We start from the raw sequence: 12,895 nt of genomic DNA on the forward strand, positions 1-12,895 counted from the left end.
CAAATTTTAACTCGCACATTCTCAAAAAATGGTCGCATATGCCATTTTGGTCGCAGTCTGGAACCCTGTAATTACTGAATTATAATCACCTGTAACTGTATAATTTTATCTGCTCAGCTGAAGTCTCACCCACAACGGCAGTCTCATTCTACATTGAGTCTTATGTTATGTACAGATTAACGCATGGCCTTGATTTGGCCGACTGGAAAATCCCAAATTAAACAACAATAGCTGGTTCTCCACATAAAAACAGGGTAAATTAAACATAGCTGATGATGATCTTTAAAGTCGACATTAAATGAACATTCACCCTATCTATTTTCTAAATAATTATTACTCCATGCATATACACTCACCTAAAGGATTATTAGGAACACCTGTTCAATTTCTCATTAATGCAATTATCTAATCAACCAATCACAGTTAGGTCAATGCATTTAGGGGTGTGGTCCTGGTCAAGACAATCTCCTGAACTCCAAACTGAATGTCAGAATGGGAAAGAAAGGTGATTTTTTTTTTTTTAGCGTGGCATGGTTGTTGGTGCCAGACGGGTCGGTCTGAGTATTTCACAATCTGCTCAGTTACTGGGATTTCCACGCACAACCATTTCTAGGGTTTACAAAGAATGGTGTGAAAAGGGAAAAACATCCAGTATGCGGCAGTCCTGTGGGCGAAAATGCCTTGTTGATGCTAGAGGTCAGAGGAGAATGGGCCGACTGATTCAAGCTGATAGAAGAGCAACTTTGACTGAAATAACCACTCGTTACAACCGAGGTATGCAGCAAAGCATTTGTGAAGCCACAACACGCACAACCTTGAGGCGGATGGGCTACAACAGCAGAAGACCCCACCGGGTACCACTCATCTCCACTACAAATAGGAAAAAGAGGCTACAATTTGCACAAGCTCACCAAAATTGGACAGTTGAAGACTGGAAAAATGTTGCCTGGTCTGATGAATCTCGATTTCTGTTGAGACATTCAGATGGTAGAGTCAGAATTCGGCGTAAACAGAATGAGAACATGGATCCATCATGCCTTGTTACCACTGTGCAGGCTGCTGGTGGTGGTTTAATGGTGTGGGGGATGTTTTCTTGGCACACTTTAGGCCCCTTAGTGCCAGTTGGGCATCGTTTAAATGCCACGGCCTACCTGAGCATTGTTTCTGACCATGTCCAACCCTTTATGACCACCATGTACCCATCCTCTGATGGCTACTTCCAGCAGGATAATGCACCATGTCACAAAGCTCGAATCATTTCAAATTGGTTTCTTGAACATGACAATGAGTTCACTGTACTAAAATGGCCCCCACAGTCACCAGATCTCAACCCAATAGAGCATCTTTGGGATGTGGTGGAACGGGAGCTTCGTGCCCTGGATGTGCATCCCACAAATCTCCATCAACTGCAAGATGCTATCCTATCAATATGGGCCAACATTTCTAAAGAATGCTTTCAGCACCTTGTTGAATCAATGCCACGTAGAATTAAGGCAGTTCTGAAGGCAAAAGGGGGTCAAACACAGTATTAGTATGGTGTTCCTAATAATCCTTTAGGTGAGTGTATGTTCAGTAAAAAAAAAGGGTTTCTCCAATAATTTAGTCTGCTTAGTCATCATCATTTATATAGCGCTTTTAACAATATAGATTGTTTCAAAGCATCTTCAGTGATAATCAGAGGTGGGAGTAAGTCACACGTAAGTCTCAAGTCCCTACCATCAAGTCTCAAGCAAGTCTAAGTCGCAGTACACAAATACCAAGTCAAGTCAGTGGTTCACTTCAAGCAAGTCAAGTCGAGTCCTGCTAAGGGTCAAGTCAAGTCAAAGTCAAGTTACAATACCAAACAGAAAAAAAGTAGTTTATATTGGCCTCAAACTTATTTATTTTTCCCTCAAAAATGATTACCTTTCTTATACATTTATATCATAATATTCATATAATTTATTAGCATGCATTTATGATTATCAAAATTTGGAATTATTATTATTATAATAACAATGATACAAAATGTTTTGAAGATAAAACATTTGAAGGTAAATTCACAAGTGTGATGCATTAATTATATTGGTTTTATAGTAAATGTCATATGTTTAACTTTGCTTATATATACATTTTTTTTATGGAATATCACCGGCAGACATTAACTTTCCCATTAAGAGCCAATATTTGACCCCTTAAATTGATTTCCAGGGGCATTTTTTTCTAACTATGTTCAAACCATTTATTTTTCTAACCATGCATTTAAACTGCAATTACAACACCATAAATAATGTTATGAGATTAATGATTTATAATTAATATAGAAAAAATTAGATGCTAAAAAAAATAAACTATATATTTTTAATTATGAAGTTAAAACCGCCAATAGGTGGTGCCAAATCACCGTCTTAATGTACAAGTCATAGAAGCATTCATTCAACTGATTTGTTCAAAACGGCAGATTCGTTCTGGAACTAAGCAACTAGGTCACTGAATCACAAAAAAAAAAAAAAAGAATTTGTTCAGATACGCATAACTCTTTCTGTGGCTTGTTTGGAACTATTGTCATTGGAGAAATAAAGCAAAAACAGAGAATATTTGGAATATTATGTCTAAAATGTCACATCACAATATTAACTCTTTGTTTACTGAACTGTTTTATAAAATCATTATCACATTTGCAATCGCGCCAATATTCTGAAAATATTTTTTAATATCATATCTGTGCGGCCCTTGCAATGCGATCTCTTGTGCAAAGCTAGACAGCCAGTGAACATTCAAAAGTCCTCCAATAAACACACAAGGCTTGACTTTTCTTGTATTTTACTGAAGTTGTTTCCTCTTGTTGTTTTGTTTTGTAAAACTGAAGCATTACAAAATAAGAATATAAATCAGTACACAAAACATGAACATATGCATACATATAACTATGTTACTACAAAATTCCTATCAAAGTGTAAAACAAGCACTGTAGCCTACTGTATGAAACGTCTCGGTTACGTATGTAACCCTTGTTCCCTGAGTAAGGAACGGAGACGTTACGTCGGATGACGACGAATGGGGTTTCGCTTAGAAAGCCTATCACCTTCAAGTATATAAAACGAGCCAATGGCAAAGAAATGCCATGGGTCTGCGGAATTTGCATAGCGTATCTCCGCCCCCCCCCCGGGGGTATATAAGGAAGTGCGCTGGCAACATGCAGATATGTCTTCGCTCAGGCGTTCCAGCGGTACAGTGGAAGTGGCTGGGAGACCTACTCAGGGAACGAGGGTTACATACGTAACCGAGACGTTCCCTTTCGTAGTCACTCCGAGTTACGTCGGATGACGACGAATGGGGTTCCCAGTGTAATCACGCCACCTCTCGACTGTCTTCCAGTGCCCTGCGTAAGTCTGAGCTCCCTGTTGTGAGACTAGCACGGACGAAGGAGTCCTACTTAACACAGGAATACCAAGGTACACTGGGAAGCATATCTCAGTGGAAATATGCAATTATGCCCAGCCCGAAGGGGGGGACTTGGAATACACATATGACCCCGGGGGGCTGCATATGGAGTATCACTGGGGTGTCCAGCTGCAGGTGGAATATTTCAACCCCAGGGGTGGCAAGGTGGCTTGCCAAGGGAAAGACAGATGCTCAAGGAGGCTTACAGTGGAATACACATGTGGGGGTCACCCAGAGGGGGAACCATGCACATGGAAGCACCTAGCCAAGCGCGAAAGCTGCCAGTGGTATAACTCTGGCGTTGACGTCGTCAGTGCTGGAGGAGACTCAGGCTTATTAGGCTCACCTGAGAAGAATATCGCACGTATCCCATCCGTGGAGAGGAATGGCGAGCAAGCGAAGACACCTGAGCAGAATCTCTTACTGGCTAGTTGAAGCGAGTACATGAGAAGAAACTGGCTCCACTCGGAGATTATAGAATCTAGCGAATGTGTTAGGTGTCGCCCAGCCTGCAGCTCTGCAGATGTCTGTTAGCGAGGCGCCATGCGCTAGAGCCCAAGAGGATGCCACACTCCGAGTGGAGTGGGCCGTCACACCAAGGGGGCATGGTCGACATTGCTGCTGGTATGCCAAAGCAATGGCGTCCACTATCCAGTGAGACAACCTTTGCTTGGAGAGAGCCTTTCCCTTCAGCTTCCCACCATGACAGACAAAGAGCTGATCTGAGGTCCTGAAACACTGCGTTCTGTCTACGTAAGTACGGAGTGCACGTACTGGACAGAGCAGTGCCAAGGCTGGGTCTGCCTCCTCCAAGGGCAGCGCTTGCAGGTTCACCACCTGATCTCGAAAGGGAGTGGTGGGAACCTTGGGCACATATCCAGGCCGGGGTCTCAGGATCATGTGAGAGTTAGCCGGTCCGAATTCCAGGCACGCTTCGTCAACCGAAAATGCCTGCAGGTCCCCTACCCTCTTGATGGAGGCCAATGCAACCAGGAGCGCTGTCTTCATTGACAGGAACTTAAGCTCCACTGATTGCAGAGGCTCAAAGGGAGCACTCTGCAGGGCAGTTAAAACCACTGAGAGGTCCCAAGAGGGAACGAGAGGAGGGTGCGGAGGATTCAGTCTCCTCGCTCCTCTCAGGAACCTGATGATCAGGTCGTGCTTTCCCAGAGACTTACCATCAACTGCGTCGTGATGTGCAGCAGTGGCGGCAACATACACTTTCAGGGTGGAGGGAGACAGCCTTTGCTCCAACCCTTCTTGCAGGAAGGAAAGCACGACACTGATCGGGCATTTCGTGGGTTCTTGATGTTTAGAAGAACACCAGTTGAAGAAGAGGTTCCACTTCAACGCATAGGCATGTCTCGTGGACAATGCTCTAGCGGAAGTAATGGTAGCCACCACCGCTGGTGGTAGGGTACTCAACCCTGCCTCGTCCCGTCCAGGAGCCACACATGGAGGTTCCAAAGATCGGGACGAGGGTGCCATAGGGTGCCCCGTCCCTGAGAAAGAAGGTCCTTCCTCAGAGGGATTGGCCAGGGAGGTGCTGTCGCGAGGAGTATAAGTTCTGGAAACCAGGTGCGGTTGGGCCAATACGGGACAACCAAAATCACCTGCTCCTCGTCCTCCCTGATCTTGCGCAAGGTCTGCGCAAGAAGGCTCACTGGGGGAAACGCATACTTGCGGAGGCCCCGCGGCCAGCTGTGCGCCAGTGCATCCGTGCCGAGCGTGCCCTTGGTCAGGGAATAAAACAGGTCGCAATGGGACGAGTCGTGGGAGGCAAACCGGTCTACCTGTGCGTCCCCGAACTGATCCCAAATCAGCTGAACCGTCTGGGGATGTAGTCTCCATTCTCCAGCGAGAGGCCGAAGCCGAGACAGCTCGTCGGCCGCCTGGTTCAGGTCTCCCGGGATATAAATGGCTCGAAGCGACCTCAGATGCTTCTGACTCCATATGAGGAGGTGGCGGGCGAGTTGTGACATACGGCGGGAGCGCAGACCCCCTTGACGGTTGATGTACGCTACAGTCGCGGTATTGTACGCTACAGTTGCGATTGCTCCTGTCTGCCTCGCTGCCTGCTGTGAGTGTGTTTGTGTGCTTCGGTGCAGTAAGCTCCGTCTTAGCCTTATATTTCTTTGTTTTGAACCATCATTTTACTACCATTTCTAGTTGTTTATACTACTACATTTTACCCAACATCTCAGATTAACCTGACATCGCTAGCTTTTGTTATTAGTACTACTGGCACAAAACGCTAGTAATTCGCTAGCCTGCTAACGCGCCACCCGTGCGCTCAGCTATTTTATTTATTTATTTTTCTCTCGCGCGTCCGCGCCTTTGAGTTCATAAAAAGCTCAGGTGAGTAAGAATCAGTCAACAAACATGGTGAGTAATGTCTTGTCCTGTTATCGTCACTTGCACTTCATGTCACATGTTTAGCATAGGCTTCTCTGTCGACAATATAGGATTTATATGTGATAAATGTAAGGAGACAGTTAGGTTGACAGAGAAGATTTCAGAATTAGAAACACGCATCCAAACTTTAATTGAGGATAGTAAGAGTGCTAGTGCTTTAGATGTTTTGGATGCGCATAGAATAGTGAACACTTTACATGGCGTGGTTCCGGCTGAAGTAGAGCCCTTGCAGCCGGGCAAATGGGTGACAGTGAGGGATCGCTCAGGTCGCGGATCTAAAAACCACTCTTCCGTTCCGATTACCATAACAAATCGATTTGCCCCACTCAGTGAAACACCCACTGAGAATGATTGTGCCCTAGTTATTGGCGATTCTATTACACGGAACGTGAAAATAGAGACACCAACCACCATAGTCACATGTTTGCCGGGAGCCAGAGCGCCTGACATCAAAGCAAATTTAAAAGTGCTGGCTAATGCTAATCGTAAATTCTCTAAGATCATTATTCATGTCGGCACTAATGATGTTCGACTCCGCCAGTCGGAGATCACCAAAATTAATATTAAAGAGGTGTGTGAACTTGCAAGTACGATGTCAAGGACTGTAATTTGCTCTGGCCCCCTTCCTGTTCGCAGGAGTGATGAGATAGTTAGTAGATTGTGTTCGCTCAACGGTTGGCTGTCTCGGTGGTGTCCGCTTAATAATATAGAATTCATAGACAATTGGAAAAGTTTTTGGGGCAAACCTGACCTGTTGAAAAGAGATGGTATTCATCCCTCCTGGGATGGTGCTGCTCTTCTCTCTAGTAATATGGCTCATAGTCTTAGAGCTCAAACATGACAATCTGGGGCTCAGGTCAGGAAGCAGACAGACTGGCTTCACCGACCGTCTGCTAGCGGCCTCACGTCACCAAGGTCAGATAAATCCCATCACATAGAGCCTCTTTCACCTAGCTATCATCATATAGAGACTGTGTCTGTTCCCCGAATTTGGAAATCCAAAAAAACGTTTAAACCCAACTAAGGTTAAAAATTTAATTGATGTTCAACAAATAAAAAACAGCTATATTACAGATGAGCAAATGCTAAAGCTTGGGTTGCTGAATATTCGATCGCTTACTTCAAAAGCACTCGTTGTTAACGATATGATTTCAGATAATAACCTAGATGTGCTGTGTTTGACAGAAACCTGGCTAAAACCAAACGATTACATTACTTTAAATGAATCAACCCCGCAAGATTACTGTTATAAACATGAGCCTCGTCTGAAACGCAAAGGGGGTGGTTTTACTGTAATTTATAGTAATAGTTTCAAAACCACTAAGAAATCAAGTTTTAAATATAATTCTTTTGAAGCATTGGTGCTTAATGTAAAAATATATAGTGTAAACGATAAATCACGTTTGAGATTTGTGCTGGCTACTGTATACAGGCCACCAGGGCACCATACAGACTTTAGCAAAGAATTTGCGGACTTTCTATCAGAATTAATATTGACTGCAGATAAAGTACTAATTGTTGGTGATTTTAATATACACATCGATAATGAAAAAGATGCATTGGGATTGGCATTTAAAGACATTGTAAATTCAATTGGAGTTAGACAACACGTGTCAGGACCTACTCATCGTCGTAATCATACTCTAGATCTAATATTATCACACGGAATAGATGTTGATGCCGTTGAAATTCTGCAGCAGAGCGATGACATCTCAGATCATTACCTAGTCTCGAGTAATTTGCATGTAGCCAAGGCTGCAAAGCCGACTCCGTGTTTCAAATATGTGAGACCTATCACTTCTGCTACTAAAGATTGCTTTATTAATAATCTTCCTGATCAGTTTCATCATCTCAGCATCCCAGATAGCTTAGAAGAACTAGATATTACAACAGAAACGTTTAACTCTCTCTTTTCCAGCACTTTAGACACAGTTGCTCCGTTGCGCTTAAAGAAGATTAAAGAAAATAGTCCAACGCCGTGGTACAATGAGCACACTCGGGCCCTTAAGAGAGCAGCCAGAAAAATGGAGCACAACTGGAAGAAAACAAAACTAGAGGTATTTCGCATTTCATGGAAGGAGAGCTCAATTACTTACAGAGAGGCTTTAAAAGCTGCTAGATCTGCTTATTTTTCAACTCTATTAGAAGAAAATAAACATAATCCTAGGTATTTATTTGAAACGGCTAAACTAACGAAAAATAAAGCTTCAAGCCCAGAAGTTTCCAAGCAACACAGCAGTAATGACTTTATGAACTTCTTTACTAATAAGATTGATAATATCAGGGAGAAAATTATAACTATGCAACCATCTACTACAGTATCGCATCAGGCAGTGCATTGTAGTCTCCCTGAGGAAAAATTTGATTCATTCGTTGCTATAGGAGAGGAAGAATTTACTAAACTCATTAAATCATCTAAATCTACAACATGTATGTTAGACCCTATACCGACTAAGCTACTGAAAGAAATACTTCCAGAGGTCATAGATCCTCTTCTTAATATCATTAATTCGTCTTTGTCTCTAGGATACGTACCAAAAAACTTTAAGCTGGCTTTGATTAAACCGCTTGTTAAAAAAACGCAACTTGATCCTTCAGAATTAGTCAATTACAGGCCGATCTCGAATCTACCTTTTCTGTCAAAGATATTAGAAAAGGCAGTATCCTCACAACTGTGTTCCTTTCTTGAAAGAAATGATATCTGCGAGGATTTCCAGTCCGGATTTAGACCGTACCATAGTACCGAAACAGCTCTCGTTAGAGTCACAAATGATTTGCTCTTATCATCCGATCGTGGTTGTATCTCTCTATTAGTGTTACTCGATCTTAGCGCTGCATTTGACACCATCGACCACAACGTTCTTTTAAATAGATTAGAACATTATGTTGGCATTACAGGAAATGCACTAGCATGGTTTAAATCATACTTATCTGACCGTTATCAGTTTGTAGCAGTAAATGATGAGATGTCTCATCGATCACAGGTTAAGTATGGCGTACCACAAGGCTCAGTATTAGGACCGCTGCTGTTCACTCTGTACATGCTACCATTAGGAGATATCATTAGGAAACATGGAATTAGCTTTCACTGTTATGCTGACGATACTCAGCTCTATATTTCTTCAAAACCTAACGAAACTTATCAATTCACAAAATTAACGGAATGCATAGCGGATATAAAAAATTGGATGACTTGTAATTTCCTACTTCTAAATTCTGAAAAAACAGAGATTCTAATTATTGGACAAAAAACTTCCTCACGTAATAATCTAGAATACTGTCTAACACTTGATGGCTGCTCTGTTAAGTCTTCGTCGTTGGTTAGGAACCTGGGTGTGCTCTTTGATACCAATCTTTCATTTGAAAGTCACGTGTCTAGTATCTGTAAAACTGCATTTTTCCATCTTAAAAATATATCTAAATTACGTCATATGCTCTCATTGACAAATGCGGAACAATTAGTTCATGCGTTCATGACCTCAAGGCTAGATTATTGTAATGCTCTACTGGGTGGTTGCCCTGCACGCTTAATAAACAAACTACAGCTGGTCCAAAACGCAGCAGCTCGAGTTCTTACCAGAACCAGGAAGTATTACCATATTAGCCCAGTTCTGTCAAAACTGCACTGGCTCCCTATTAAACATCGCATAAATTTTAAAATATTGCTGATTACTTACAAAGCACTGAATGGTTTAGCTCCGCAGTACTTGAGCGAGCTCTTAACGCATTATAGTCCGTCACGTCTATTACGATCTCAAAATTCCGGCCAGTTGATTATACCTAGAATATCAAAATCAACTGCTGGCGGTAGATCCTTTTCCTATTTAGCACCAAAACTCTGGAACAGTCTTCCTACCATTGTCCGGGAAGCAGACACACTCTGTCAGTTCAAAGCCAGATTAAAGACACATCTCTTTGACCTAGCTTTCACATAATACATTATAGACTTCTATAATTTAATGTTATGCTGCATAGATTAGGTCAGCCGGAACCGGGAACACTTCCCAAAAATCCTGATGTACTCGTTACATCATGAGAAGAATGGCATCTACGCTAATTTTAGTGTCTGTGTTTATCCCAAGGTTTTTCCTGCAGCCTGCCGGATCCAGGCCGTATCCAGATCTGACGAAGGACCTTCACCTGGACCGATGACAACGCAGTGCTGAAGTGCCAACTAGTCTCTCCCTATGGAGGATCCCACTACCACTCTACAGATAAGGCGTTGTCGGGAAAATTCGTCTCGCGTTCCTACCCCAAAGCAACAAATAAAATAAAATTCCTTATCAAAATTTATAAGGAAAGACAAGTATTTTGTTTAGGCTTGGCTTGTAGGGAATTCCAAACCTGCGTATATTCTAACGCACATAACTATAGAACCCATTCTAAATGCGCATGTGACCGCCATCAGCGTTTCTCACAGGTTCGCGTTTAAAGTCTGTGTAGAGAGAATGGTGTCGTCTTAGCGGCCCCTAATTTAATAACAAATGATCATTGCGACGGAACCAAATCAATTAAAACTAACTTTAGATGGAAATAACTTAACTCTGCTGTAAAGCCGAAACAATCTCTGTTACCTTAAATTATACGCTTATCTCTGTAAAGCTGCTTTGAGACAATCTACATTGTTAAAAGCGCTATATAAATGAAGATGACTTGACTTGACTTGATATTAGAAAAGGCAGTATCCTCACAACTCTGTTCCTTTCTTGAAAGAAATGATATCTGCGAGGATTTCCAGTCCGGATTTAGACCGTACCATAGTACCGAGACAACTCTCGTTAGAGTCACAAATGATTTGCTCTTATCATCCGATCGTGGTTGTATCTCGCTATTAGTGTTACTCGATCTTAGTGCTGCATTTGACACCATTGACCAGAACGTTCTTTTAAATAGATTAGAACATTATGTTGGCATTACGGGAAATGCACTAGCATGGTTTAAATCATACTTATCTGACCGTTATCAGTTTGTAGCAGTAAATGATGAGATGTCTCATCGATCACAAGTTCAGTATGGTGTACCACAAGGCTCAGTACTAGGACCGCTGCTGTTCACTCTGTACATGCTACCATTAGGAGATATCATTAGGAAACATGGAATTAGCTTTCACTGTTATGCTGACGATACTCAGCTGTACATTTCTTCAAAACCTAACGAAACTTAATTCACAAAATTAACAGAATGCATAGCGGATATAAAAAATTGGATGACTCAATTTCCTACTTCTAAATTCTGAAAAAACAGAGTTTCTAATTATTGGACAAAAAACTTCCTCACGTAATAACCTAGAATACTGTCTAACACTCGATGGCTGCTCTGTTAAGTCTTCGTCGTCGGTTAGGAACCTGGGTGTGCTCTTTGATACCAATCTTTCATTTGAAAGTCACGTGTCTAGTATCTGTAAAACTGCATTTTTCCATCTTAAAAATATATCTAAATTACGCCATATGCTCTCATTGACAAATGCAGAACAATTAGTTCATGCGTTCATGACCTCAAGGCTAGATTATTGTAATGCTCTACTGGGTGGTTGCCCTGCACGCTTAATAAACAAACTACAGCTGGTTCAAAACGCAGCAGCTCGAGTTCTTACCAGAACCAGGAAGTATGACCATATTAGCTCAGTTCTGTCAAAACTGCATTGGCTCCCTATTAAACATCGCATAAATTTTAAAATATTGCTGATTACTTACAAAGCACTAAATGGTTTAGCTCCGCAGTACTTGAGCGAGCTATTAACGCATTATAGTCCGTCACGTCTATTGCGATCTCAAAATTCCGGCCAGTTACTAATACCTAGAATATCAAAAGCGACTGCTGGCGGTAGATCCTTTTCCTATTTAGCACCAAAACTCTGGAACAGTCTTCCTACCATTGTCCGGGAAGCAGACACACTCTGTCAGTTCAAAGCCAGATTAAAGACACATCTCTTTGACCTAGCATTCACATAATACATTATAGACTTCTATAATTTAATGTTAGGCTGCATAGATTAGGTCAGCCGGAACCGGGAACACTTCCCATAAATCCTGATGTACTCGTTACATCATGAGAAGAATGGCATCTACGCTAATTTTAGTGTCTGTGTTTATCCCGAGGTTTTCCTGCAGCCTGCCGGATCCAGGCCGTATCAAGATCTGACGAAGGACCTTCGCCTGGACCGATGACAACGCAGTGCTGAAGTGCCAACTAGTCTCTCCCTATGGAGGATCCCTCTACCACTATACAGATAAGGCGTGGTCGGGAAAATTCGTTTCGCGTTCCTACCCCAAAGCAACAAAATAAAATAAAATTCTTTATCAAAATTTATAAGGAAAGACAAGTACTTTGTTTAGGCTTGGCTTGTAGGGAATTCCAAACCTGCGTATATTCAAACGCACATAACTATAGAACCCATTCTAAATGCGCATGTGAACGCCATCAGCGTTTCTCACAGGTTCGCGTTTAAAGTCTGTGTAGAGGGAATGGTGTCGTCTTAGCGGCCCCTAATTTAATAACAAATGATCGTTGCAACGGAAGCAAATCAATCAAAACTAACTTTAGATGGAAAATAACTTAACTCTGCTATAAAGCCAAAACAATCTCTGTTACCTTAAATTATACGCTTATCTCTGTAAAGCTGCTTTGAAACAATCTACATTGTTAAAAGCGCTATATAAATGAAGATGACTTGACTTGACTTGACTTGACTATTGTCTGACCGGACTAGTACGTGTTGACCCATGAGCAACGCCCGGAAGCGGTGCAGGGCAAGACGTACAGCCAACAACTCGAGGCAATTGACATGCCAAAGGCGCTGGGGTCCTGTCCAGGATCCCGCGGCAGCATGTCCATTGCACATGGCGCCCCAGCCTGTGGTGGAGGCATCTGTTGACACAACAACATGCCTGGACACTCGTTCCAAGGGCACTCCGGCCCGAAGAAAACTGAGGTTCGACCATGGGGTGAAGGTCTGACGGCAGGTCGGAGTCACTGGAACTCGGAGCGTGCCGTGATGCCATGCCCACCTCGGGACTCGATCGCGAAGCCAAAGCTGAAGTGGTCTCATATGAAGCAA

The sequence above is a fragment of the Scardinius erythrophthalmus genome (assembly GCF_964197995.2).
Source record: "Scardinius erythrophthalmus genome assembly, chromosome: 2".
Taxonomy (NCBI): domain Eukaryota; kingdom Metazoa; phylum Chordata; class Actinopteri; order Cypriniformes; family Leuciscidae; genus Scardinius; species Scardinius erythrophthalmus.